Below are 22,206 nucleotides of genomic sequence, written 5' to 3' on the forward strand. Positions count from 1 at the left end.
GGGAGTTGAGTCTTCTTTTTAGGGGAGGGAGTCGAGTGTTTACACCGTGTAATCAAGCAGGCTCACCAGAATCATGTCCTTGTAAACAGTAGTAATACAACACGAGATATGCTAGATCTTAGGCCCTGAACACTCTGCCTTCCCGGTGAATCACTGTTATCCAAGTGGATTCTGAAACTGAAACTGCAGTTCCAATCTTCATAACAAACACAAAGAGACCATCCCCTCCAGTCCAAAGTGCCCGGCAAAACTCCATACCAAAACAATTATACTCAAGTATATATAGAAGAAGGTTGTCTCTTAACCACAAGCTATAGATATATCATCAGGTTTTCCCTTGTCGTGTCGGTATGTCGTCAGTAGCACTTGCATCAGAGTCAACTAGACTCACACGGACCTTCCTAGTCATTCTTGCGCGTGAACATCCTGGCAAGATAACGGACCAGTGACACCAGCCACTGCCAGAAGAGGACGGCGAAATTTTTGGCCTTAGGTTTGGGCTGAGGCCTCGGCCCAAACAGACCTTTGTATAGCTCCCTCTGCTTCTGGTACATCGCTTTATCTTGTTCCGCCAGCGACCGAAGCTCCCGCATGATCTCCTTGTCTTCCGGGGAGTGTTTCTTGGCTTTCAGGAAGTCCTCCCTCGCTGATTCTGTCTGTCCAAGCTCGGCTCTAGCTTTTCCACGTCTGAACAGCGCTTTCACGTTGGTTTCGTCCTCTGACAGCACCTGGAAAATAGTATTATGCAATGATAGATCATCTAAACAGTAACTGGTCGAGTCTTTCCACAAAAATAAGGGGCAAAATTGCAGTACAACACGAGATTATTCAGCCGGCCAATATCAAGGCATACCAACTTTGTGATGATTTAAATTAAAGTTAGGAGCAAAAACATAAGCAGCTCAGCCAAACTATTTTAAATTCTAAAATACCATCACAGACTGATACTTATAATGCAAGGAGAGCATTCTACCCTTATTTGGTCCATAAATGCTTGCATATAATAACTATAAATCATTCACAAAAATATAATATAAATATAATAACCACAAAAAAGAGTTGAACCCTTGGGGGAACAAACCCGAAGGAATTGTACTTCTTACGTCGAGAAAAGGCCCCAAACACCGTCCCACACCTGCTACAGCGGCGCAATGGTCAACCCTTGCACACACACAGGGAACACAAAGCAGGGGGACTTTTTTGTGAGAACCGGGGTTCAAGCCCTGGTCACTAGCCCCATACTCGGAGGTCTGACTGCCATGCTAGACACATGTTCTCGCATATCACAAGTATAGTCTAGTGTTTTCGAAAATTTGAATATCAAACCAAATATCTACTTTATGCAAAGCTATACAGAGATCCAAACTAGAGGACCTCAAGTGATGTAAGCGATGAGTGAAAGAGTGAAGTTCATGAAATAATATAGAACTGATGAACTTACAATGCTACACTGTGCGATAGCTTCGTCAAATCTCTTTTGTTTGATCAGGCAAGCAGCCATGTTGAGATGGCACGGGTTTTTCACAGCCAAAGCCATATCTCTGTACTTCCCAAACAACTGAAACATGAAATCATCTCCCATATACGCAACAGCCTGGAAAAGAGAAAGCAGTAGAACACCATCAGCTCGAGCATCTCAAAAAATAAAAATGTTGAAAATTTCCAAGTAAAGCAGATCACTAACCATCTCATATTGCTGCATAGCCTCCTCAAATTTCTTCTCTTTAAAGTAATCGTTGCCCTCAAGCTTCCTCCTATCCGCTGCTTCAATCCTCTCTTCTACCGTCATGTCACTACGAGCTTTTCCCTGATTTATTCAGACACGTTGCCATGATTATAAGTTTTTCTTAGAAAAATCCAGTGTCTGAGAAAGGGTAATTAAAATTGTAATAAGCTATTCAGACATCTCAGTCTACTACCAAAAGTATCAAAGCAACCGATTAGTGTTCTACATTTAAAAAATTGGCTCTATTTCTTTATTAAGCCATTCTTTGGTTGGAGTGGTGATGGGGCAGGTGAGGGTGCTTGCCATTACCTCTTTAGCATCATCAAAACCAATGAGTTCAACTTCATATATAAGGTCTGCTGATGGAGGGACATTCGGGAATGAAAAGCTTCCTTCTTTCCCATAGCCTAGCTCCCAGCTAACATGCAACAGTGCACGTTCCCCACTTTTCATGTGACCAACACCAATACCCAAACCAGACATTTGCTTTTTCTCTGTAGATGAAAACAGAATACTTCAAAATTACTACACAGGCAATTGCCTTTGATAGTTATTTGATACACTCAGCTAGCAAGTGATTTTATAAAAGTAATGCGAATGCAAACTCTTCAAACTAGATGATGCCCCGCACGTTGTTGCGGGAATGTTTGCAATATTTCAATGAGATTTTGATTATATGGAACATGAATTCTTGAAACAATAGTTTCTGAAAGTATATAAGAATTAAATGTAAATAGCATAAAAAATGAAATTTTTACATGCATGCATGTCGTAGTGGATTTTTAATATGCATAGTTGCATGTTGAGGTGGGCCTTTTCTTATGCATGTTGAATGATGAGGTGGCATGCTTGCATGTTGAGAGAAATATCTTAGTGGGGACTAGCTATTTAGATATATAAGATTTTATTACAATAGCAAGGTAAGGTGTGACTAGCAACCAACTGGTGGACTAATAATAAACTAACTACTTTAATAACCTTCCCTCTTAAAATCAACCTCATACCACTAGAAAACCAGAATATTACCAAAATAAGTCCGAATCTGAATCTTACAGCCCTGCACCGGATTGAAATTATAAATGAAATGTATGCAGCAGAGACAAACTGAGGATAAAATAAGTGAAATAAATGTATTTGTACCTTTTCCGATGACAATTTCAACTGGATGCTGTTCTTGCCAGGTATCCTCAAATTTATGCATAGAGCTTTGTACCCATGCTCTGTAATGCACTGTAAATCAAGGTTGGAAACAACCATTATTTCACAGTTATCTCCTTCAAACCACCAAATAAATATCTAAATATATACATCCTCTGAAACTTAGACAGGACAGCATACTGACAAATTAAAGTAAGATCCACTTCAATCAAGATCCTGAACAGACAAATATATTAATGTCCTTTACAGACGCAGCCTACATATGCATAACAAAAGAGCAAAGCTGAAATATGAGAGGAGAAAAGTAAATCGATGTCATTACCCACTTAAAGGGGAAAAAGGATAAACAAAAGGGGCATTACATTTCAATGTCAAATACAAGTAAGAAGGCAGGAAACGGTGATGAATAAAACATGACACATGCAGTACAAAGTTACAGAGATTATGCCCTCGTAACCAGTTATATGAACTAAAACTGTAGATGGGGTGAGTGCCATCTGATGGTCATCAATCAGGATTACCGAATATTTGAAGTTTGAATTTCCTTCAAAAAAAAAAAGCTTGGAATGCTTTTCTAGGCTATCAGGATATATGATAACAACCTTCTGGCATGGTACCAGTGAACATGTTAATTAAGTGAATTATAATATACGAGGAAGACTAGAGCGGGTTGTATAGATTGGTACCATCATTCTAGAAATCAACGACATAACCAAGACTCAAATATTTGTGTCATACTTACCAAAGCACGTAGAAAATTTTGAGGGTATCTTCCCATGGCCTTCTTTAATGACTTGCTTCTTAACTTTATCATGGAGAACTTCCATATCAGTTGTTACGACAGGTGGGGACTGCCATCTTGGGGGAGTTCAGTACGCGCAAAAGAAGCATCCTCTACTGTTATCTCATCATCACTAGAACCTAAAATTATCAGAACATAAATCAGCATCAATGGGCAAAAGGCAGTGAGGTTTTAGAACTTATTCGTCATCTTGGTACAGATTTGCATATTTTGTAGCATCTCGTATTGTTACTTTGTGGTATCAAGTAACATTACGTGGTCCTGTTAAGTGTGAAGCACAAGCTTCAGAAATTAAAATATGTAATCTTAGCATTGAGTTGTGCTACAAGCCCCTACTGAAACTAATTCCATTGCCTTCACAAAGCGCAATCAGATTCAGAAAAAAGAAATGTGCTAGTATTACATTTCAACTTCTTTTGCGCACAGATTAAAGAAGGGGAGCAGAACATTAACCTGCAGTGTGTGCAATAAACACTACTAATTATATCCGCAAAAAAACACTACTAATTCACTTCGCTGCTCCAGCAACATACAAAGCGATTTGGTTCATGTATCCTCAGATTGCCCTTAGATCGAATATAGCGTGACTAATTGCTTTCTTTTTCAAAACGAAATAAAAGCCGTCGAACACCTTGTTGAGTTTGTCACCCTTTGGGAGAGGGTCTCCCACGTCAACCTCGACGTCGACACACCCGACAACATAACATGGAAATTCACTACTGACAGTCTCTACTCAGCGGCGTCGGCCTACAAGGCGCAATTCTTGGGCCATACTGACACAACCATGATCCCGACCGTTTGGAAGATTTGGGCTCCTCCTAAATGTAAGTTCTTCGCATGGCTGGCAATCAACAATAGGATTTGGACGGCGGACAGGCTTCAACGTCGTGGGTGGCCAAACTGTAATCTTTGTCCACTATGCAAACAAGTCCAGGAGTCGGCGGCCCACCTACTATTCCAATGCCGATACACTATTAGAGTTTGGCGCATGGTCAAAGATTGGCTTGGTCTCCAGGATGTGCATCCTTCTAATTGGAGTGACGCGACTTCCGTCAAAGAGTGGTGGAGCTACAATGCTAACAGGAAGACCCAATCGCGAAAGCCACTTGCTTCCTTGATGCTTCTCATCTGTTGGGAATTGTGGAAAGAGAGGAATGCACGGATCTTCCGTAACGAGGCCGTTCCAGTGGGTGTCATTGTCACTAGGATTAAGGAGGAAACCTCGCTTTGGAGTATTGCCGGGGCGAAGCACTTGAGTAATGTAATGCCGCGAGAGTGATTATTGTAATTCGGCCATGGGCCTTAAACCTCTAAAACTTCTCTCTTAATCAATGAAAATGGCAAATCTTTTGCCTTGTTTCAAAAAAAAACGAAATAAAAGTCGGCACAGGAATTCCACACCGAATTTGCAAGAGAAAAGTGCTCTCGCTGAATTGAAAGCTTAACATGACGGAAATTCAGAGCCCGCAGCACGAACAAAAAGGAAGTGAGAATTTCGCTAGGCGGCAGTCCCGCAGAGCTGGAAGAGGCTCACTCACCAGCGGTAGGATCAGAAGCGGGGGCGGGGGCTATTGGCGCGGCATCTTCGGGCATGGCGGCAATCGCTGCAGGCGGGCAGACACGCCGGGCGTGGTTGGTTGGGAGGCGGAGGAGTCGAGGAGATCAGGAGAGCAGAGCAGATGGTCACTTCCTCGACTTGCAATCTGTGAAGCAGGGGTGTTTACCTCCGTTTAATTCGGGCTTTTTCTTTCAGGTCCGGTCAACGATTTTGGATTTGGGGAAATTCGATTCGGTCTATTTTCAGTTAGGCTGGTCATGGTGGGAGTAACATAGCAAGTAACATAACATATTTCAAGACAAATTTGCTTATATGACAGCTAGTTAATGAGGAAAGAAATATTTGGAGTAATATATTATGTTACCATCGCATAGTATTTCTCAAAAAAAGTTAAGTCTATAAGCTAATAAATGCAACCATATATGTTACTATTTCTATAACACTTTGCACTATAAAGGTAGTAACATAGACTAGTGTCATTCGCAAGACACTAGTCTAAGTTACTTCCCACTATGACTAGCCTTAAGGCACCCTCAAAATGCAAGTAAACTTTTGGACCGATGTGTCCGGACACCGCAAATAATCCAACGCGATGCATCATCGGTCTACGGACACGTCCGCTTGTCTGGCCATAAACCGGACGCAAGTCACACGTATGCGCGGAAAAAAACCTCTCGTGCGAAGCGGTTGCCGCATATTCATATCGGTCAAGTTGTTTCAGAGCGTGCGTGACTTCACAACATGATGTCAGCCAGAGCAACGCTCCCGGATGAATCGGCGAACGACCCCACTTCAATGCAATTTCGGCAAGGCGCCTGGGGAGCCTACCCCGACTCATGCACCGGATTGAAAGGAGGTGCACGTCCGTTCACCTGCCCATGGGTATTTAAGTGCGGCTTCGACGTTGTCCGCACCACACCACATCTCATATCCTCTCCTCTCCACAGACCGAGGTGCGGCTGGCAGCAACGGAAGGATTCACAAAGCATGACAAAGCACACGATGTGAAGGATGGAGTTCGGTGAAAGATGATGGAGTTGGAGACAGTAAAAGTGAAGAAGACCCTAAGAAAGGGTGTGGATAGTAACCCCAGCCCCTAGAGAAGGAATGGGACAAACATACCCACTCGTTATCGTTGATAGGGTGGGGGATGGTTTTGGCCATGGCGGTGCCATGGACGAGTTGAGCCCAGACCGCGTGAATGCGACCTTCGGCGTCAGCAGGTACCTCGCGGTGGAGAGACGGTCCAGCTGGCCACGCATCACCGTCGACGACTTTCATTTCCCCTTGGTGAGTGAAGCCACCTTTGAGATCTGTGATGGCGCCCTTTCCAGTGTTGACGGGCTGGTCGTCCTTCTTCAGGCAACGTTGTCCCGCCATGGCAATGCGGCGGTGTTGTGGGGTGATGGCAGCGTGCGCGCGGGAAGCAGTGGAGGTGCAGAATGCTAGGGCACTAGAGAGTTTGGGCGCAAGGAAAAATATGAAGTGTGGGGGGATGGGAGCATAAACCCTTCCTCGTCTTGCTTCCTACCTCGCATAGGGGAAGGGGGAAGTGAAGCGGTGGCAGGTTAAACATGGCGCATGACAGTAAATCCCTTCGCACCCCCATTGTAGCGCTAATGACGCACATGGATTGAGGGGTCAATGTTAACCCTCGTGCAGGAATCAAGGCGCAGGTCCACTACTGATGGGACATGACCTGAGTGGGCCCCAACCCCACTCTCGCATGTCTTGTTGACCATCAAGTCAAGGCAAGAACGTGGCCAGGTGGGCCCGTGGATAAGACAGGTCTGGCTTGTCAGAGCCGGACAGGAAGACTTTTGAGACGCGGCGCAAGAAATTTTCCTACCTGCCAAGAGGTTGGCTGCGTGGGAATCCTTCTTGTGTGCAGGTCGGCCAACTCCTTCATCATTTCCAAGACTAAGCTGGTTAACATCACATCGGAGGCAGCTCGGTAGATGAAGGCCAGCTGTGTGAAGACAATGTTTGGGGGATGTTGAACCTGTTTCAATCCCGGTGACGGAAGATGGCGTGCATCTCGGGGTAAGTGAAAGCACAAGTGCTCCCTGTGTGGTTTTGGTAATTAATATCAACATATCTCTTGTTGGACTAACACTTTTACCTAGTATGTTTCAGATAAGTTCAACAATGGAGTGGCATGGACTAGAGGATGTGGAACCCCTTCAAGATGCTAAGGACAAAGGATTGGCTCAAGCTTCAAGATCAAGACTCTACATTTTCTATTTTAGTGATCCAAGATCACATTGAGTCTATAGGAAAAGCCAATACTATCAAGAGGGGATGAGGTATTGCTTAATGGCTTGCTTGCTCAAAGTGCTTAGTGATATGCTCCAAAACCCTCAACTACCTTCCCACATCCACATATGACCTAAACCAAAAGTCAAACTCGGCCCCACCGATTCTATCTATCCGGCGTCACCGAGTTTCAAATGTCATAGCCATTGCCACAAACCCTAGCAAATCGGTTTCACCGATAGGGATCTCGGTCTCACCGAGATGGGATTGTAATCTCTCTATGTATGTCCATTACCAAAATCGATCTCACCGAGTTTGAGCAATCTGTACTACCGAGATTACAATGCAAATCCTCTGGTTAGCTTATTACCAAAATCGGTCCCACTGAGTTTGTGTAATCGGTCTCACCGAGTTTGCCTGACCAACTCTCTGGTTAGCTTATTACCAAAATCGGTCCCACCGAGTTTGTGTAATCGGTCTCACCGAGTTTGCCTGACCAACTCTCTGGTTAGCTTATTACCAAAATCGGTCCCACCGAGTTTGTGTAATCGGTCACATCGAGATTACGTTATGCCCTAACCCTAACCATATCGGTCCTACCGAGTTGCATATCAGTCCCACCGAAAATCCTAACGGTCACTAGGTTTGCTGAATCGGTCCGGCCGAGTTTAACCATTCGGTCCGACCGAGTTTGGCAAATTGTGTGTAACAGTTAGATTTTGTGTGGAGGCTATATATACCCCTCCACCCACTCTTCATTTGTGGGGAGAGACATCAGAACATACCTACACTTCCAATACACATTTTCTGAGAGAGAACCACCTACACTTGTGTTGAGGTCAAGATATTCCATTCCAACCATATGAATCTTGATCTCTAGCCTTCCCCAAGTTGCTTTCCACTCAAATCTTCTTTCCACCAAATCCAAATCCTGTGAGAGAGAGTTGAGTGTTGGGGAGTGTCGATGTCAAAACCGGCGGATCTCGGGTAGGGGGTCCCGAACTGTGCGTCTAGGCCGGATGGTAACAGGAGGCAAGGGACACGAAGTTTTACCCAGGTTCGGGCCCTCTTGATGGAGGTAAAACCCTACGTCTTGCTTAATTAATATTGATGATATGGGTGGTACAAGAGTAGATCTACCACGAGATCGGAGAGGCTAAACCCTATAAGCTAGCCTATGGTATGATTGTTGTTCTGTATGTTGTCCTACGGACTAAAACCCTCCGGTTTATATAGACACCGGAGAGGGTTAGGGTTACACAAAGTCGGTTACAATGGTAGGAGATCTACATATCCGTATCGCCAAGCTTGCCTTCCACGCCAAGGAAAGTCCCTTCCGGACACGGGACGAAGTCTTCAATCTTGTATCTTCATAGTCCAGGAGTCCGGCTGAAGGTATAGTCTGGCCATACGGACACCCCCTAATCTAGGACTCCCTCAGTAGCCCCTGAACCAGGCTTCAATGACGACGAGTCCGGCGCGCAGATTGTCTTCGGCATTGCAAGGCGGGTTCCTCCTCCAAGTACTTCATAGAAGATTTTGAACACAAAGATAGTGTCCGGCTCTGCAAAATAAGTTTCCACATATTGCCATAGAGAGAATAATATTTACACAAATCTAATCTGCTGACATATTCCGTAGTGTGACATCACACCATGGCCAATCCTTTATTCGAATCGTTTTATTGTCCCACCTCGGCGTGTCATGCGAGGCGGTTTCCTTGGCACGTCTTGTTAAAGCAGAGATCGTGTCCCCTTATTCCGGGATTCTCATCAATATGGGCGTGGGTAACCCAACCGCTTCTAGGACTCCTAGACTATAGGCAAGTCCAAACGGCCACGGAGAGGATGCCTGATGTGCACCCTCTTTATAAAGGGACAAGGCTTTTATTTTTTCCCTCCCGTGCTCAATCGAATCCTTCCCCCACCTCAAGCTCAAACGCCCAAAGTTCAGGTCAGGTGCTCCAAACCTTCAATCATGTCCGGATCTAGTCTTCAAGGCCGATGGATGCCTTCCTCCATCATGGAGGAAGACATCAAAAAGTTGAGGGAGGCCAGATATCTGACCGCCGAGGTTTTGCATCGGTTGCCTGCCTGAGGGCAGGCCGTCCCCTCCCTCGAACCCAACGAGAACATCGTGTTCGTCTCCCACTTCCTCCAAGGTCTAGGCCTTGCTCTGGATCCTTTCGTCAGGGGTTTGATGTTTTATTACGGGCTAGATTTCCATGATCTAGCTTCGGACTCCTTTCTTCATATCATGACATTAATTGTCGTGTGTGAGGCCTTCCTCCGGGTTACCCCTCACTTTGGCCTGTGGCTCAAGACCTTTGAAGTAAAGCCGAAGATGATCGAGGGGCAACATGCAGTGTGCGGAGGTGCCTCAATACGCAAGATGACGGGAGCTCCATGGCCCAAAGGTTCCATCCCAGAGGTGTATGAATTGTGGCAACAGGAGTGGTTCTACATCACGGCTCCTAGAAGTGCCAAGTGGGCGGCCGCCCATGTTTTCCTCTCGGGCCCTCCACCACAACTGATGTCATGGATCAGCAGAGGTCTGAGCTGGGGTCCAGCCAAGGACGTGCCTATACTGCAAAGCCGCATCCGAGATCTCTTCAATGGAGATTTTAGTTTGGTTGCGGTAATACAAGTTATGCTGGTTCGTCAAGTCCAGCCTTGCAAATGTCGGCCCCTTCGCTTGTGGGAGTTCAATCCCGAGGGACCGCGTGTCATTCAAAATTTCCTCGGCCTGACGCACGAGGAGATGTACAAGTCATTCTTCGGACCTCAAGTAGAGTGTCCGGAAATCACCGAGGACGTGGGCCTGAGCAGTAACCGCGCCGCCGAACAGGTAAGGAATCTTCCGGCCGAACATACTATCTCTCATTTGTTACGAAGTTATTTCTGAGAGTTCGCTTTTTGACCAGGACTGGATAACAAAGGCGAAGTTGATTCGGTGTTCGGCCCCCCTCCCTGAGGGTTTGGACAATCCGGTATTGGAAAAGATGCTCCAGGTCGCACCTTGCCCGGAGCCCTTGAAGGAAGATACTGGGGAGGATAATACAGGCGGACGCGGGCCCCCAACGCTGCCCACTCTAACCGAGGGAGCGAGCGTCTCCATGAAGGAAGACGACCGGAGGAGGAAAAGGACTACGCCCGGGGATTCGGAAGCCGAAGCTTCCAAACGGGAGAAGAAGTCTCCCATAGAGGGTCCTACCTTGGGGGTGCTTTTGCCGCACAAAGTCCGCGGGGGGATCAATTCTCCAGCGAGTCGTAAGTGACCCGAAATACTTTAATAGTACAGGTATGCCCTCTTTTTCTTCTGAGAGAATAACCACCATATTTATTTTTGCAGTTCAGGCCTTAGCCCCTCTCAAATGAGCTCGTCTTCGGGGGATCTTCTTCTAGAGATGATGGAGAGCGAAATGCCTCCTCCGGACTCCTCCGCTCTGGAAGCGGGTGACGCCGAAGTGTCATCACGGAGGGCCTCTCCGAGTCCGGTGAGGCCAGAAGATAATCCCATTGACCCCCGAAGCTCCCAGTGTCCGGCTCCCGAAGGGAGCAGACAAAAGGGTCCGGCACCGTCTGGTGTGCGATCGGATGTTCTGAGGGGGTTGGTGGGGCGAGCGGCCATCTCAGATGAACATCGTATGCTGATGAATACGGTGATGGAGAGAATCTCGTCCGCTGAAAGCGGATTGCATGAAGCTTTTATGAGTCTACTGACAGGCTTTGAGGTACGTAAAATAATGTATGATAGTCCTACACATGCTAGGTGTGCCCTGTGTAGATAGTAGCCCCTGAGACTCTGGTTGTCGTCGGAAACGACGACGAACAGAGGATCATATTCCCAGGTAATAACCATACCGCCTCTATGTGCAGGTGATGGAAGCTCCGGTGGCTAGCCGGACTAGCGAGTTTGCCCATTTAAAACGGCAGTTGGATGCGGCAGACGCCGACATCGAGCTTGTTAACAAAAGGCTTGATGGGGCACAGGGTAAGTGTCATTATCTGGTAAATGCCACATAGTAAGAGCAGCATGATGCCAGTATCTTTAATATGTTGTGACTGCAGATGGAGCTGCCACTGTTGAAGCCTTGCGGGCAGAACTTGCCCGAGCCAAGGAACAAGCGAGGTTTGGTAATGCGGCTGCTTTGAAGGCGGCCGAAGAGTTGAAAGCCGAGAAGGCCGCGCATGGCGAGAGCCGAGATAAGTTGGCCAAGATGGCCATAGAATTAAAAGCCACCGCCGACCGTTGTCGGGTTCTTGAAAAGGAAAACCTAGCGAAGGCATCGGACCTTGAGAAGGCTGCTGCGACGAGGAAAGACATCCGCTCTGCTATGAGGGCGAAGAAGGAGGAGCTATGGGAAGCCGGGGATATTGTAGCTGGGAAATCCTTTATGTTGCGGAGGAAGTTCGGAGATCCACGGTATGCCCCTCTGGATCGGCTGTGGAGTTCGGAGGATGTGTATATGGATTTGGCGGCGAGCGCTGCCGATGCGGTCAAGTACTTCCAGGGTCAGACGGATCGTGAAGTGGACCAGCTGTTTTGGACACAATTCCATTCTCCCGAGCGTCCGCTTTCATTGACTGACCAATTAGCCGAATGGGCCGAACTAAATAGGTTGTCCGGACGCGCCATGAGGTCTGTTGTGGATCAGCTATGGCCGGAAAGGCCAAAACCGAACAACTATTTCAGCTTGGTGCAGCAGTTCCTTGACGTGGTGCCGCGCATTAATGCGATGAAGAGGTCGGCATGCATAGAGGGCTCACGGATGACCTTTGCTCATGTTAAAGCATACTGGGCGGAGATGGATGCTACCACTGTTGCAGCGCGGGATTCGGCCATAGGCCGAATGGCTGCTGAGCACTACTTTGAAGAAGTTCTTGAGGGTGCTCGTTTGATAGAGACCCAGTGCTCAAAAAATATTATGTTTGAGTGATATGTAATCTCATTGTAAGCAAAATGCTTTTATAGACTTTTATAAGGCTATTTTTATACTTTTGCCTAAAAGTAATATGATGCCTCCTGTGCGGCCGTTTATGTATACATGTGTATAACCTGAAAGATTGCAGCCGTCAGCTTCAACCCCCACACATATAATGCGGAGGTGCTCACAAAAAACACGCGTTCACACTTAACCCAACGTCTTGGTCCTATTAAGGAGGTGATAGCAGAGCGAGCGAGGCAACCGGACTATAATGCTTTAGCATTTTCACTTAGCCATAGGAGTTTGACAGTGGGGCCACTAGATAGCCCCTGGTGGCTCCGCACTCTCCCGATTCCGGGGTGCGTACATGCCTGGCCGGAAAACGGCCCTTCATTAAGGCGGAGGAATTCTAACATTCCAACAGGTCATCGAGTGGTTGACCAGTCTCACGCTATATCATGACAGTCAGTTTTCGGCTTTCTCTACTGAGGTGCTCGTCCGGATGAACCAGGGCACAATCGCAGTAGTTCTCCTGGTGCTACCTTAGCCGGTAAAGCGGAACGTAAGGCACCAAAACACAGGAGCCGGGCAAACCCAACATTTGACCAAAGACAATGATTCGGAGCTGATGCATATAGGGCCAAACTCGCGACGCCGAACACTCCCTAAGGTATTCGGTCTTTGTGGTATAAACCGGGCCTAAATAATGGCCTTTGTAAGAAGCCCCTTGTGTCCAGGTACGTGCATTGTTCTGGCGTGGCCACATGCCAAGACGTCAGCATCCTTCTCAACGGTGGATATGTATCAACAAGAGACAGTAAAAAAGGTTTACGCAGGGTCTTAATCTAAAAAGAATCCTTGGAGCGGGTCCCTGCTGCACGTCCGCGCCTGTGTCTCCGTTGTGTCGTATCCTGGACGGGTGTAGCACGATGATCGTCTGTAAAAGAGAGGAATTTAGGTGAAAAAGTTGTCGTGCAAAAAGATAGTTTTTAAAGCAACCATGTATAATTCAAGATGAGAAGAAATTGCCACTTGTCTGCGCGCGTTGAGCCCCTTGTATTAACAAATAGGGGTGTGACCATTTATTCGGTATAGATAGCGGCGCCGCACTTGATTAGTTGTGTCTGAGGTCTTGACGACCTATTGGATGCTTTTGCTGGTCCGGGCGCCTTTAGTGTGCGCCTGCCAAGGCAGCCGCACTCTCTTCGGCGCGCAGAGATCACTTGATATTTTTGTTCACTGAAATGATGCCACGTGGACCGGGCATCTTGAGTGTGAGGGAGGCATAGAGTGGTATTGCGTTGAAGCGAGCAAAAGCTTCGCGTCCGAGCAGTGCTTGATAGCCACTTTGGAACGGAGCGATGTGGAAGGTTAAATGCTCGCGACGAAAGTTATCGAGGGAGCCGAATATAACTTGTAGTAGGAGGGAGCCCGTACAACGAACCCCTGGGCCTGGCGTTACTCCTTTAAAGGTAGTATTGCTATGGCGAATTTTTGTTGGGTCTAACCCCATCCCGCGGATTGTATCCTGATATATTAGGTTTAGATTGTTGCCACCGTCCATCAAGACTCGTGTGAAGTGATATCCGCCAATTACTGGGTCTAATACCAGGGCAGCCCATCCTGCGCGTTGGATACTTGCTGAGTAATCGCGATGGTCGAAAGTGATCGGTTGAGACGACCAGTGGCAGGACTTTGCGGTGACAGGCACTTGGGTATATTTTCCTGGGAGTGCCGCGTTGTTTTTTCCCTTGATCACGTGTAACATGTTTACTGTTTTGACTTCTGGTGGAAATTTCTTTTGTTCCCCGGTGTCTTGCTTGGGAGGCTCGTCCTCGTCTTCACTTGGTGTATCCTCCCCCTTGTGTACGACGTTGAGCTTGCCGGACTGCTTGAAGACCCAACATTCTCTGTGGGTATGATTAGCAGGTTTACCAGGGGTACTATGGATCTAACATACTTGGTCCAGAATTTTGTTGAGGCTGGACAGTTCATCCCTGGTGCCTTTAGAGGGCGACTTTTGCTGACCTGGCCGAGAGCTTTTGAATCCGGCATTTACCGCCGTGCCCTTCTTGTTGTCTTCTTTATTCTGGTGTTTGTTATTGCTATTGTGCCATGATTTCCCGTTCCCATCTCTAACTTCAGATGCACTGGGGTCGCTGGTGCTGCATCTGGCTAGCCAGCTGTCCTCACCCGCGCAAAAGAGGGTCATGAGGTTTGTTAATGCAGCCATCGTTCTCGGCTTATTTTGGCCGAGGTGTCTGGCGAGCCATTCGTCACGGACGCTATGCTTAAAAGCTGCCAAGGCTTCAGCGTCCGGACAGTCGACAATCTGGTTCTTTTTAGTAAGAAACCTATTCCAAAGCTTTCGGGCTAACTCTCCGGGTTGTTGAGTTATATGACTCAAATCGTCCACATCCGGAGGTCGGACATAAGTCCCTTGAAAATTTGCCCGAAAGGCGTCTTCGAGCTCTTCCCAACTTCCAATGGAGCCTTCGGGGAGGCCTTTGAGCCAGTGACGAGCTGGCCCTTTGAGCTTGAGGGGTAAGTACTTGATGACATGGAGATCATCTCCTCGAGCCATATGGATATGAAGGATGTAGTCCTCAATCCAGACCCAGGGTCTGTTGTTCCGTCGTATGCCTCTATGTTTACGGGTTTGAATCCCTCTGGAAATTCATGGTCCAGCACCTCATCGGTGAAACATAGGGGGTGTGCGGCACCCTGTAGCTGGGTGTACCGCGTTGTTCGGATGTTTGTTGTGTTGCATTGTATGCTGGGGCGCGCTTGCGTGGTCCATAAATGGATCTTGTTGCGCCGTCCTTTGGGTGCAAGCCCTCGCATGGGTTGCGTGTTGTATTGTGAGTGGCGTTGTATGCCGCTCTATGTTTGTAGAGGGGTCGTCTATCCAGCCAGGTGGATGATTTGATATTTGGTTGTGGGGGGTCTGAAGCCTCCTCATCGAATTCAAGTAGCAGCTTCCGCTTTGGGTAGCTCTTGGAGGGGCGATTGTCGTCGTACCTTGCTGCTATGTTGAGTATTTTACTCCATCTGACTTGGAGTGTGTCTTGCGCAACCTTGAGCCTTTGCTTCTGCTTTTTAAGACTCCTCGCAGTGGCAACAAGCCTTTTACGGGCATTCTGCTGCTCCGGGTGCCTGTCCGGCGTTATGTCATCCGGATTATTATCCTTGATAGAATTTGTTTGTTCGGTTTGATTATCCGGATTGCCGTTGTCCGGCAGCGGTTCTCCCTGCTCCAGCGCTGGGTCTGTGTGATCATTATTTCTGTCGAGGCGGGATTTGGGGCGGCGCTTGCGTCGCCGCTTTGACTGCTTCTCGAGGGAACAAGCCTTCGGTGCGTCCTTCCGCTCCTCGTCGTCATCTTTTGGTGCGTCCACCATGTATACGTCATATGATGAGGTGGGCGGTGGTTCTTCTTCGCCTCCCACATCGTCGTCCATACCGTCGATGTTTTCAGAGTCGAAGTCGAGCATGTCGGTTAAATCATCGACAATGGCTACAAAGTGGGTGGTGGGTGGGCTTTGAATTTCTTCATCGTCCGTATCCCAACCTTGCTGACCGTAGTCCGGCCAGGGCTCTCTTGATAAAGAGAGAGACTCTAGTGTCTTCAGAATATCGCCGAAAGGCGAGTGCTAAAAGATGTCCGCGGCAGTAAACTCCATGATCGGCGCCCAGTCCGATTCGATCGGCAGGGGCGCGGAGGGTTCGGAGTCCGGAGAGGAGTCCGGCTCCTTGGGGTCACGAGTCTTGCGGAGTGCGGGGCTGGCGTTCGGCTCAATCGCCGTTGGGATCGCAGCCCCCGAGGCGGTGTCCAACCACCCATCCTCGATCGGCGCAGTTGGCTCTGAATTAAGGGTCGAAGCCGATGCGGGTGCGGCCTCCAGGGCACTGTTCGGCGGCAGAGCTAGATCATGCTCGTCTTGACAGTGCGGCGCGCTCGGCAGTGGCTCGAATCCATCGAAGATCAAGTCCCCGCGGATGTCAGCCGTGTAGTTTAAACTTCCAAATCTGACCTGATGGCCAGGGGCATAGCTTTCGATCTGCTCCAGATGGCCAAGTGAATTGGCCCGCAGTGCGAAGCCGCTGAAGATGAAGATCTGTCCGGGGAGGAAGGTCTCACCCTGGACTGCATCGCTATTGATGATCGTAGGAGCCATCAAGCCTCACGGCGACGACACAGAGGAACTCTCAATGAAAGCACCAATGCCGGTGTCAAAACCGGCGGATCTCGGGTAGGGGGTCCCAAACTGTGCGTCTAGGCCGGATGGTAACAGGAGGCAAGGGACACGAAGTTTTACCCAGGTTCGGGCCCTCTTGATGGAGGTAAAACCCTACGTCCTGCTTAATTAATATTGATGATATGGGTGGTACAAGAGTAGATCTACCACGAGATCGGAGAGGCTAAACCCTAGAAGCTAGCCTATGGTATGATTGTTGTTCTGTATGTTGTCCTATGGACTAAAACCCTCCGGTTTATATAGACACCGGAGAGGGTTAGGGTTACACAAAGTCGGTTACAATGGTAGGAGATCTACATATCTGTATCACCAAGCTTGCCTTCCACGCCAAGGAAAGTCCCTTCCGGACACGGGACGAAGTCTTCAATCTTGTATCTTCATAGTCCAGGAGTCCGGCTGAAGGTATAGTCTAGCCATCCGGACACCCCCTAATCCAGGACTCCCTCAGGGAGACTATCATTTGAAGCACAAGAGCAAGGAGTTCATCATCAACACACCATTTGTTACTTCTTGGAGAGTGGTGTCTCCTAGATTGGCTAGGATTCACTTGGGAGCCTCCAACAAGATTGTGGAGTTGAACCAAGGAGTTTGTAAGGGCAAGGAGATCACCTACTTCGTGAAGATCTACTGCTAGTGAGCAAGTCCTTCGTGGGCGACGGCCGTGATGGAATAGACATGGTTGCTTCTTCGTGGACCCTTCGTGGGTGGAGCCCTCCATGGACTCGCGCAACCGTTACCCTCCGTGGGTTGAAGTCCCCATCAACGTGGATGTATGATAGCACCACCTATCGGAACCACGACAAAAACATCCGTGTCTCCAATTGCGTTTGAATACTCCAAACCCTTCTCTTTACATTCTTGCAAGTTGCATGCTTTACTTTCCGCTGCTCATATACTCATTGCATGCTTGCTTGATATGTATTGTGTTTGTTAAACTTGTGCTTAAACTCCACTTAAACTTAAGAATATTAAAAACTGCAACTTTTGGCACTTAGTGTCTAATCACCCCCCCTCTAGACACCTCTTCTCGATCCTTTCAATTGGTATCAGAGCTTTGGTCTCCATTGCCTTGGTTTAAACACCATTGGAGGAAGATGGATGTGTCTACTTTGGGGAGTCTTAGACATAGAGTGCCTATTCTTGATGCAGAGTATTTTCATGAGTGGAAAAATGAAATGCTTGAGATTTTCAATGAATATCATTTGAACAAGTACATTACTAGCCCTTGTGCACCTCATGTTGATCCTTTGCACCCTACCCTAGATGAAGATATTGACATGATTCGCAATCTTAGAACTGTTGAGCTCATCATTAGAGGCTTGCCTAGAAACTTGATTGGATGTTTGCCGACTCTTAAGTGTGCCTACACCATATGGAAATTTCTTGAGGAACTCTTTCCTAATTACTCCTTGAAAGATCTAGATGAAATCCTCCATAAGTCTATTGCTTTGATTAAGATGAGTTCCAATGATCCCAAATTTGGTGACTGCTTATTTGAGCTTACTAATCTTACGAGTGCCAAAGGAGATGTTGGAATCATTAGCAATATCATTTCCAGAGCTATTAGAATTCATAAAGATAACTATAGAAATGATCATTTATCTAATGAATTGCCCTCTCTAGGAACTGATCAATCACAAGATGATGTTGAACATGAATACTCGGATGAGGATGATGATGATGATGATAGAGACTATGATCTCGATGATGCAATGAGACACTTTGGTCTTATGGAAAATCTTCGCGGCTACATGGCTGGAGGAAAGGAATGGGTCCTTGATAGTGGATGTACTGATCATATGACCGAGATAAAGATATGTTCCGTGAGCTTGCTGAAAACAACGGCCCTCGAAAATATGTCACTTTTGGTGATAATTCAAAGGGTAAGGTGGTTGGCCTTGGTAAGGTGGCCATCTCACATGATAGCTCCATACAAAATGTCATGCTCGTTGAATCCCTTGGATACAATTTACTTTTAGTTTCTAGACTTGCGGATTTCGGTTTCAATGTCTTATTCACTGAAGTAGATTGCCAAGTGTTTCGTAGAGACAATCATAAAATGGTCTTTACCGGTATACATAGAGGAGATCTTTACATTGTTGATTTCACTAAAAAGGCTCAACCTAGAACTTGCTTAATTACCAAATCTTCTAAAGGCTGGTTGTGGCATAGAAGACTAGGTCATGTTGGTATGCGAAATCTTGATAAGCTTATTAAAGGTGATCATATCCTTGGAATAAAAGATGTCATATTTGACAAGGATAGACTTTGTAGTGCTTGTCAAGCAGGGAAACAAGTTGGAGGAAGTCACCGCGCGAAGAACATCATGACCACAAGAAGACCACTCGAGCTACTTCACATGGATCTCTTTGGTCCAAATGCCTACAAGAGTCTCAGTGGTAACTCATTTGGTCTAGTCATAGTTGATGATTTTTCAAGATTTACGTGGGTGTTCTTTCTTGATGACAAATCGCAGGTCCAAAAGATCTTCAAAAACTTCGCTAGGAAGGCCCAAAATCAGTTTGACGTGAAGATCAAGAAGGTTCGGAGCAACAATGGAACAGTGTTCAAGAACGCAAATGTGGACACCTTTCTTGACGAAGAAGGGATTTCACACGAGTTCTCGGCTACGTACACACCTCAACAAAATGGAGTTGTTGAAAGGAAGAACCGGACTCTTATCGAGATGGCAAGAACGATGCTTGATGAGTACAAAACGCCAAAGCACTTTTGGGCGGAAGCGGTTGAGACAGCTTGTCATGCAACAAATCGCTTGTATGTTCACAAGCTACTCGGCAAGACGGCATACGAGCTCCTCACTGGTAACAAACCCCAAGTTGGATACTTTCGAGTATTCGGCTCAAAGTGCTACATTCTTGATAAGCATCGTCGTTCTAAATTTGCTCCTAAATCTCATGAAGGTTTCCTACTTGGTTATGGCTCAAACTCTCACACTTACCGTGTCTACAACAATTTCACCCAAAGGTTGAAGAGACGGTAGATGTGAAGTTTGATGAATCTAACGGCTCGCAAGTAGAGCAATTGCCAATTGATGTAGGAGACAAAGACCCTTCGGAAGCAATTCAAGACTTGTCCATTGGCAAGATTCGTCCAACGAAAGTGAAGGAGAGTACCTCGTCCGTCCAAGTGGAAGCTTCTACCTCACGACAAGGTGAACCAAGAGTTGATACGGAAGCATCCACAAGTGGGACACGCCAAGATGAAGAAAACGAGGAAGCGCACCAAGATGAACATCAACAACCTCCTTCTCCACCACGACAAGAGAACGACAACGTCAACAATGAAGAAGGCCAAGAAGAAGCACAAGATGAAGAGGATGTTCCACCCCGACCCAAGCAAAAGCTTTCACGAGTTCGAGCAAGAATTGCTAAGGATCATCCCGTCGAGCAAATCTACAATGATATCCAAACCGGGAGAATCACTCGCTCTAAAACTCGTTTAGCTAACTTTTGTGAACATTACTCATTCATCTCTAGCATTGAACCTATGAAGGTTGAAGAAGCATTGGAGGATCCGGACTGGATAAATGCTATGCATGAAGAGCTACACAACTTTGAGAGAAATCAAGTGTGGACATTGGTCGAGAAGCCCGACAACAACCACAACATCATTGGTACCAAATGGGTGTTTCGCAACAAGCAATATGAAGATGGACAAGTGGTTCGCAACAAAGCACGTCTCGTCGCCCAAGGCTACACACAAGTTGAAGGTATGGGCTATGGTGAGATATATGCTCCCGTTGCTAGACTTGAGTCCATTCGCATCTTACTTGCTTATGCTAATCACCATGATATCACCTTGTACCAAATGGACATTAAAAGTGCTTTTCTAAATGGCAAAATTGAGGAGGAAGTTTATGTTAAGCAACCTCCCGGCTTCGTCAATCCTAAGAAACCTAATCATGTTTACAAACTTCACAAAGCCCTTTATGGTCTTAAACAAGCCCCTAGAGCATGGTATAAATGCTTGACCAAGTTCCTTATTGAAAAAGGCTTTGAAATTGGTAAAATTGATTCTACTCTTTTTACAAAAAGGGTTAATGGAGAACTATTTATGTGCCAAATTTATGTTGATGATATCATATTTGGTTCAACTAACCCTCATTTTAGTGAGAAGTTTGGAAAGCTAATGTTGGAGAAGTTTGAGATGTCTATGATGAGTGAACTCAAATTCTTTCTCGGTTTGCAAATCAAGCAACTAAGGAAGGTACCTTTGTCTCTCAAACGAAGTACACCAAGGACTTATTCAAGAAGTTCAATATGCAAGAATGCAAAGGTATGACTACACCCATGCCTAATAGTGGACATCTTGATTTGACCAAAGATGGTGAACCGGTTGATCAAAAGGTTTATCGCTCTATGATTGGTTCATTGTTATATCTATGTGCTTCTCGTCCCGATATTATGCTAAGTGTGTGCATGTGTGCACGATATCAAGCTGCTCCTAAAGAGTGTCATCTTAAGGCTGTGAAAAGGATAGTGAGATACCTAATCCATACACCAAATTTTGGCATTTGGTATCCTAAGAGGTCCTCTTTTGATCTTGTTGGCTACTCCGATTCGGACTATGCCGGAGACAAGGTTGATAGAAAATCCACTTCGGGTACTTGTCAATTCCTTGGTAGATCTCTTGTGTCTTGGTCTTCCAAGAAACAAAACTCGGTATCCTTATCCACCGCCGAAGCAGAATACATTGCCGCTGGTTCATGTTGTGCTCAATTACTTTGGATGACCCAAACTCTTAAAGATTATGGGATATATGTGAAACATGTTCCATTGCTATGTGACAATGAAAGTGCTATTAAGATTGCTCACAATCCCGTGCAACATTCTCGAACTAAGCATATTGAAGTTCGTCATCATTTCATTCGAGATCATGTTGCAAAAGGGGACATTAACCTTAAGCATGTTCGCACCGATAAGCAATTGGCGGATATATTCACTAAACCACTTGAGGAGAAAGTGTTTTGCAGGTTGAGAGGTGAATTGAACATCATTGATGCTTCAAACTTGGAGTAGGAACTCCATTTGATACATGCGGGGCATGAGCCTATGACTAATCCTTGATATTTCTCTTATAATGCTATTCATATGTCTTGGATATATTTGTACCTTGCATGTTATCTAACCCGTGTAGGTACTTGGTTGAATCTAAATCTATGAGATTGCAACTCACTCACATCTTGAGCAATCTCTACATCACCAAGTCTCTACACAATGGTGGTTGAAGACAAGGAAACACGAAACCATTCAAACATATCCTTTGGCAAATTCTATGTTGAGTCTCATGATTGTCATTTTGGATACACAAGTGCTCTTCCTTGCAAAGCTAACCCATGTAGGTAGATGAACTCAAACTCCAAGTGGTGCTCCCAACCCTTGATGAACTACATCAACCTTGAGCAACCCGCACAAGTTCAACTACATGAGCAAGATCAACACCACCACCCAAGGTATGTTATTCCATCTTAGAGAAGCTTCACTCCAAGTCATGAGTCAA

General features: G+C 46.4%; 1 pseudogene; it reads right to left on the reverse strand.

Annotated features, from left to right (window-relative positions):
• Positions 1-293: 293 nt before the first annotated feature.
• On the reverse strand, positions 294-5,377 carry LOC123103051 (peptidyl-prolyl cis-trans isomerase FKBP42-like; annotated as a pseudogene).
• Between the last annotated feature and the right edge of the window lie 16,829 nt (positions 5,378-22,206).

The sequence above is a fragment of the Triticum aestivum genome, chromosome 5A (genome assembly GCF_018294505.1).
Source record: "Triticum aestivum cultivar Chinese Spring chromosome 5A, IWGSC CS RefSeq v2.1, whole genome shotgun sequence".
NCBI lineage: Eukaryota > Viridiplantae > Streptophyta > Magnoliopsida > Poales > Poaceae > Triticum > Triticum aestivum.